The sequence below is a fragment of the Penaeus chinensis genome, chromosome 34 (genome assembly GCF_019202785.1).
Source record: "Penaeus chinensis breed Huanghai No. 1 chromosome 34, ASM1920278v2, whole genome shotgun sequence".
NCBI classification, from domain to species: domain Eukaryota; kingdom Metazoa; phylum Arthropoda; class Malacostraca; order Decapoda; family Penaeidae; genus Penaeus; species Penaeus chinensis.
The window spans coordinates 9,742,050-9,750,111 of NC_061852.1; the positions used below are offsets into that span (position 1 = coordinate 9,742,050).

General features: G+C 42.5%; 1 protein-coding gene across 1 annotated transcript in view; it reads left to right on the forward strand.

Annotated features, from left to right (window-relative positions):
• Positions 1–8,062, forward strand: part of LOC125043640 — a 161,380-nt gene that overhangs the window by 25,393 nt on the left and 127,925 nt on the right. Inside the window, exon 2 of the mRNA XM_047639875.1 lies at positions 2,274–2,325. The gene's annotated coding sequence lies outside the window, so the exon portion shown is untranslated. The remainder of the gene's footprint in view (positions 1–2,273; positions 2,326–8,062) is intronic.

The window sequence follows — 8,062 nt, forward strand, 5'->3', positions numbered from 1 at the left end:
GTTGATATTATCGTAATCATCATCTGTTATACCATAAGTTTGTTTCATAAACATATAAAAGTACACTTATAACCTCACTTAATAAGTATTCAGGTTAATTACACTTGATATATTTATGTTATTTAATTAGGACAGTCATATCTAATGAATTAATTCAGATAAGTAGCTTTTTATATTTTTAATATGCAGGGGAGTGTAGGGTAGAAGTCATATGCAAACCACCACGTGAACGGTCCAATTTGTTTAACATAAAATAATTAAGAAAACGAAATACAGTATAACGAATAACGAAATCAACCTAAATAAAATAACTTAATTGCACTCTCCAAATACTTGAAGAACAGCACAGCTCCTTATCCTGCCCCAGCTTACACACTCAACTGGGACATACATGCACACACCAGCGTTGCTCTGCGTAGGCCTAATGACTCTCAGTGGCTGCAAGTTCAAATAATATCAGCAATACAGCGACAGGCTTATGCGAGACGTAAATCATACAAATGACAATACATTTGTTATTATTATGTGCAAGTGAATAATTAATTGATTAACATAAAACATTATGCTGTGCCAACACCGCAACCATTCAGGAGGGCAGTAATTGCCACCTGTGCACCACTTGGAGTAAGTATTACTATGCAATATTCTAAGACATTCCATACGCAATACGCTTTGCGGTCATGCAATGAGTTACATATAACACATCAAAGAAAAATATCTTCATGATTAAGCTAGAGCTGCTGACGTTCTCCATCATCATAGTGACTAATTATACTATAATCATTATTTATTTTCACATTATTGCTTTTGCTCGTCTTTTCGAATATCAAAATCGTTATCGTTATCATAATCATTATTATTAGTACAGTTGTTGTTAGAGACTGATATGCATATATGTATGAGCAATAGTAATAGATAAATAGATAAACATATAAGCAGGTAACTGAATAAATTCATAAAATTATAAACAAATACATATTTGTTAATATAGGAATCTCTCTCTCTCTCTCTCTCTCTCTCTCTCTCTCTCTCTCTCTCTCTCTCTCTCTTTCTGTCTCTCTTTGTCTGTCTGTCTGTCAGTCTCTCTCTCTCTCTCACTCTGTCTCCCTGTTTTTGTCTGTCTCTCTCTCTCTCACTCTGTCTTCCTGTCTTTGTCTCTCTCTCTCTCTCTCTCTCTCTCTCTCTCTCTCTCTCTCTCTCTCTCTCTCTCTCTCTCTCTCTCTCTCTCTCTCCCTCTCTCTCTCTCCCTCTCTCTCTCTCTCTCTCTCTCTCTCTCTCTCTCTCTCTCTCTCTCTCTCTCTCTCTCTCTCTCTCTCTCTCTCTCTCTCTCTCTCCCCCCCCCCCCTCTCTCTCTCTCTCTCTCTATTTCTCTCACTCTCTCTCTCTCTCTCTCTCTCTTTCTCTTTCTCTCACTCTCTGTCTTTGTCTGTCTGTTTGTCTGTCTGTATTTCTGTCTGTCTGTCTGTCTGTCTGTCTGTCTGTCTGTCTGTCTGTCTCTCTCTCCCTCTCTCTCTCCCTCTCTCTCTCTCTCTCTATATATATATGTATATATATATATATATATGTATATATATATATATATATATATATATATATATATATATATATATATATATATATATATGTATGATTGCAATTTAGAAAAAAATGGACACAGTTACCAGATGAAAAGAGAAAAACAAAGCGAAAGATGCCAGTGTTACCAGACCTGAGGACAGACCTCGTGGAGGCGGGGACACAAAGAACATTTTTTTTTTTTTTGCATTTTTTTTCTTCCCCTCTATCTCTCTTCCCTGTTTGGTGGTTGCTTTTAAAGGGACGATTTAAAAAATGCTATTCTTTTGTGACGTGCAAGATTTAGAACATTGCACGCTCGGGTAATGTGATATTTGTTTAGCTTATTTTCCATATGTATGTCTCTTTTTCTCTCCCTCTTTCTTTCTCTTTTCTATCTCTCTTTTCACACATATTCACGCATCACACACACACACACACACACACACACACACACACACACACACACACACACACACACACACACACACATACATACACGCACACACACACACACACACACACACACACACACACACACACACACACACACACACACACACACACACACACACACACACACATACATACACGCACACACACACACACAAACATCCACACATAAAATGCATAGCGACTGCAGCCTGATGACGAACATGCATTATTTCTTCTAATTATCATACCTAATTTATTCTGATAATCATTTCGATCTATTCCAGATTCCATTGTGACGGATCTTCCTTTATCCATCCGCACAGTTCCAAACCGGAGGTGAGTTTGCCGCCACTTCTCAAGAGTTGCATGTCACCCCCCTCCCCTCCCTTCCCTCCCTTTCCCTTTTGGTCTCTCCCCCCCTCCCTACCCCCCACTCCCCCCTCAGCCCACCTTCTCCCAGTCCTTTGCATATCAATCGAGCGTTAGTTTGCTTTGACCTTAAATCGCATTTCTCGGAAGCATTTTCAAAGATGCTGTGATATGCGAGGACGCGTGATTTGCATGTCTAAAGGCGCAGTGCAGAAGGCGGGCAGTCACCATGCCGAGGAAATACACGTATGGTGACAGCAATGGTGACATAGTGATGGTGTCGGTACTGGCCGGGAAGATTATGGTGGTAATGGTTATGATGGAGGTATTGATGATAGTGATGCTGAGGATAATGTTAAAGATGGTGAGAATAAATTGCTGATTAATGGTGTTGAAGTAGTGATACACTGGCAATGATTGCAATAATGGCTGTTATGTTAACAGCAGTATTGTCAGCAATCATAACACATGACAGTATTAACAGAATAACGACAACAACAACGAGGATAATAATAATTTAACGGTAATTATCAAAACGCAAAAAAAGAAAAAAAAAAGAAAAAAGAATAAGAGAGGGGGGAGAAGGTGAGAGAGAGGGGGGAGAAGGAGAGAGAGAGGGGGGGGAGAAGGAGAGAGACAGGGGGGAGAAGGAAAGAGAGAGGGGGGTGAAGGAGAGAGAGGGGGAGAAAAGGAGAGAGGTAGGGGGGCAGAAGGAGAGAAAATCACACACAAAAAAATTATAATGAAAGCGAGAAATGGACTCAATAGAAATTTTAATTTACCGGAAATCAAAAAAACGCATCGGTAAACGGAGACCATACGCTTCCGCGAGAGAGAGAGAGAGAGAGGGGGGGGGGGGGGGGGAGAGAGAAAGCGAGAAAAAGAGAGGGGGAGAAGGAGAGAGATAGGGGGGCAGAAGGAGAGAGAGAGGGGGGAGAAGGAGAGAGAGAGGGGGGAGAAGGAGAGAGATAGGGGCGAGAAGGAGAGAGAGAGGGGGGAGAAGGAGAGAGATAGGGGGGAGCAGGAGAGAGAGAGGGGGGAGAAGGAGAGAGATAGGGGGGGAGAAGGAGAGAGAGAGGGGGGGAGAAGGAAAGAGAGAGGAGGGAGAAGGAGAGAGAGAGGGGAGAGAAGGAGAGAGAGAGGGGGGGAGAAGGAGAGAGAGAGGGGGGAGCAGGAGAGAGAGAGGGGGGAGAAGGAGAGAGATAGGGGGGGAGAAGGAGAGAGAGAGGGGGGAGAAGGAGAGAGATAGGGGGGAGCAGGAGAGAGAGAGGAGGGAGAAGGAGAGAGATAGGGGGGGAGAAGGAGAGAGAGAGGGGGGGAGAAGGAAAGAGAGAGGAGGGAGAAGGAGAGAGAGAGGGGGCAGAAGGAGAGAGAGAGGGGGGGAGAAGGAGAGAGAGAGGGGGGAGAAAGAGAGAGAGGGGGGAGAGAAGGAGAGAGAGAGGGGGGAGAAGGAGAGAGAGGGGGAGAGAAGGAGAGAGAGAGGGGGGGAGAAGGAGAGAGAGAGGAGGGAGAAGGAGAGAGAGAGGGGAGAGAAGGAGAGAGAGAGGGGGGAGAGAAGGAGAGAGATAGGGGGGAGAAGGAGAGAGAAAGGGGGGGAGAAGGAGAGAGAGAGGGGGGAGAAGGAGAGAGAGAGGGGGGAGAAGGAGAGAGATAGGGGCGAGAAGGAGAGAGAGAGGGGGGAGAAGGAGAGAGATAGGGGGGAGCAGGAGAGAGAGAGGGGGGAGAAGGAGAGAGATAGGGGGGGAGAAGGAGAGAGAGAGGGGGGGAGAAGGAAAGAGAGAGGGGGGAGAAGGAGAGAGAGAGGGGGCAGAAGGAGAGAGAGAGGGGGGGAGAAGGAGAGAGAGAGGGGGGAGAAAGAGAGAGAGGGGGGAGAGAAGGAGAGAGAGAGGGGGGAGAAGGAGAGAGAGGGGGAGAGAAGGAGAGAGAGAGGGGGGGAGAAGGAGAGAGAGAGGAGGGAGAAGGAGAGAGAGAGGGGAGAGAAGGAGAGAGAGAGGGGGGAGAGAAGGAGAGAGATAGGGGGGAGAAGGAGAGAGAAAGGGGGGGAGAAGGAGAGAGAGAGGGGGAGAAGGAGAGAGAAAGGGGGGGAGAAGGAGAGAGAGAGGGGGGAGAAGGAGAGAGAAAGGGGGGGAGAAGGAGAGAGAGAGGGGGGAGAAGGAGAGAGAGGGGAGAGAGAAGGAGAGAGAGAGGGGGGGGGAAGGAGAGAGATAGGGGGGAGAAGGAGAGAGACAGATTCAAAATTAATTACGACGTTGATACCGGCGTAAACAGACCTTCAATCTCTGGTTAATAACGGCACGGCTCTCAAGAATAAAAGTTGAATGAGAATGTATGTTTTCGATCATGTTGCCACTGAAAAGGGAATTGATTGCAGTTTGCGAAAGTTCCTTCAATTAATTTTCGCTCAAAATGGCCGATAATCTGCGGGCTCATATCATTTATTAATTCGCGTGTAACAGGGAAGATTTTTGGATTGATTTTCTTTATTATTACGATTAATCACTCAATTAAAGAAAAAAAAAGTTTCCGACATTAATCTCGTCCGAGTATTCAAACGTAAAGAAAATTTTAAAGATGAAAGTCAAGGCAGCAAGTCACTTCTAGAATCTGAGGGAAAGGAAAGTCGGCGCCAAAGATATGCAGCCGACGAACAAATCATCATAAATCTCATTTGTAAATCAAGTGAAAGGCGAGAAGAACACATCCCAGAAAGTGGTCGTAAAATTTACATCACAAAGAGTGCACGGGACGGCTTAACCGCCAACATTTATCCGGTTGATGGAAGAGCCGGTTTGGGGAACGTGGAACGAGTTTAGCTGGTTCACCTCGCGGGCTTACGGGCTCGTGGGCTAGCTATCATACATTATTTATTCATTCATTCTTTGTGTAAAACGTGGGTTAACGGCGTAAAAAAAATTTACCTCGTTTTTTTTTTTTTTTTTTTTTTTTTTTTTTTTTAACATGGGAATAGATGAAATAACCGAACTGCATGAATTAATTAAAAAGGCTTATTCGGGTTCAGCGGTTAATTTCCGCCATATCTATGTTTTGGACTGGTTATGCTTATACATTTTTCTACCTCCTTCCTTATAGTCTTGTGCCCATTTGTTGCAGAAAAAGGGCTGCTTTTGGGTAAACGACTTAGTTCCAGATTTCGTATTGGAAGAGTTTGGGAGAAAGATAAGACCCTAAGACAGCATTTCCGATTTCACCGAATAGAAGAGATTATTTTTTAGGAAAATATGTACTGCATTTTTGTTGATCATATTTAGTCATGGAGGAATACCTTCATAAGATATCAGTAATATTCAGTTTTACTTTGAAACTGTACAATATCATAAAACCATATTATCATATATAAATATATTATCTATCTATCTATCTATATATATATATGTATATATATATATATATATATATATAAAACATACACGCACGCACACACACAAACACACACACACACACACGCACACACACACACATATGTGTATATATATATATATATATATATATATATATATATATATATATATATATGCGTGTGTGTGTGTATGTGTGTTTGTGTATGTGTGTTTGTGTATGTGTGTATGTGTGCGTGTGTGCGTGTGTGCGTGTGTGCGTGTGTGTGTGTGTGTGTGTGTGTGTGTGTGTGTGTGTGTGTGTGTGTGTGTGTGTGTGTGTGTGTGTGTGTGTGTGTGTGTGTGTGTCTGTGTGTGTGTGTGTTTGTGTGTGTATGTGTATATATATATAAATATATATACAGATATATATACACACATATGTATATACATATATATATATATATATATATATATATAGATAGATAGATAGATAGGCACACACACACACACACACACATAAATATACACATATCTACATATATCCTATAACGCTTGATCTTAAATATTTTTTGATATTGTGAAAACTCATTCATCGAACTTATGTCCTCGTTGCCACTTAGTATTTATTGGAACAGGTGTTAATTAATTTGATATGGTATTCAAGGATTATTTGTACTGATGAGTAAAGTTACAATGTTTTTATATAGGACTTATGATATAATTAATGGGAAAATTGCAGTTAATAGGCAATCGATATCAATGTGATCTTGATAATGACCTATATTTGTAACTTGCTTTATATTGTTTTTGACCGATTAATCAAAAAAAGTGTTTTGATGATGGTAATTAGAGTTGCAATACTTCGCATTTAACTTAATAAACTTATGACTGTTATGATTTCTTCTATATTTATATTTTTTTTACTTCATGATTATTATATAGAATACTTTTACTTTGCGATATTACTTATGGAAAAAAAAGAAACAATAACATCATAACAATAAGTAGATTATGGTCTTAAGTATCCTTTTACCCTGCAAGAAATTTAGAGCTGAAATGAATTAATTTGCATTATCATTATTGCTGTTGCTATTGTGTTATCATGGTATCTTTCATTTTGATTACATTAATTTGATCATGGTCATTAATCAAGCATTATTTTCATCATCATCATTATACTATAATAATTTGTCATTATCAGTATAAAGGGAGGGAGGGAGAAAAAGGGGGAGGGTTGGTAGAGGGAGGGAGGGAAGAAAAAGGGAGGAGGAAGGGTTGAGGAAGAAGAAGGCTGAGGAAGGGGGGAAGGAAGAGGAAGAGGAAGAAGGTTGAGGGAGGGGGAAGAAGGGGGAAGAGGAGGAAGAGGAAGAAGGCAGAGGAAGGAGGGAAGGAGGAGAAAGAGGAGGAAGCGGAAGACGGTTGAAGGAGGAGGAAGAAGGAGGAAGATGAGAAAGATGAAGAAGGTTGAAGGATGAGGAAGTGGAAGAAGGTTGAGGAAGGGGGAAAGGAGGAAAAAGAGGAGGAAGAGGAAGAGGCTTGAGGGGAAGGGCTGAGGGGCAAGGAAGAGGACGAGGAGGAGGAGGAAAGGTGATTGAGGAAGGGGGGATTGAGGAGGAAGGGGAGGAGGTGGAAGAGGGATGAGGGAGATGGGGAGAAGGAAGATTAATAGATACCTTGGGTGCGACGAGGTCTACATCGGGGAGACAGGACGGGGGCTCCACGACAAACGAATTGACCTTCGACGTCATGACAAGGTGTTGCGCCTTTGTTGTTCCCGTCGCTGTTCACCTCCCACGCCTCCATCATAAAGTGAGGCCTGTCCACACCATAAAGGAAGATGGTAGAAGCGGCGTTAATGCAAACAATCAACAACTTTTACACCGCGACGGGGAGCCACGAACTAGCCAAGGTCGTTTCACGTCTTATCATTGCTTAGTGCATGTATATATACACCTCTCTGTATCTCTGGTTCTTTATAACCAGTGGAAGCAATGAAGTGAAAAAGACATCCGGGAAATTCGTGTGTTTTCTTATTATTTTCCCTCCGTTACTTTATCTACTTGTTTGTGATTGTTGGGATCTCTCCCACATTAACTCTCTCTCTCTCTCTCTCTCTCTCTCTCTCTCTCTCCCTCTCTCTCTCTCCCTTTCAGTCATTCCTGTCCGTTTTTTCTGGGAATTTGTTTCAGTCTGATTGCCTCAGCTTGTTGTTTCTCTTTCTATCCCTTTCTATCCTTCCCTCTCTATCCATTCCTACCTCCATTTCTCCCTCCATCCATTGTTCTTTCCACTCTCTCTCTTCCTCCCCATCCATCACTTCTTTCCCTTCTCTCACTTTATCCCCTCCATCGCTCTCTCCCTCCCTA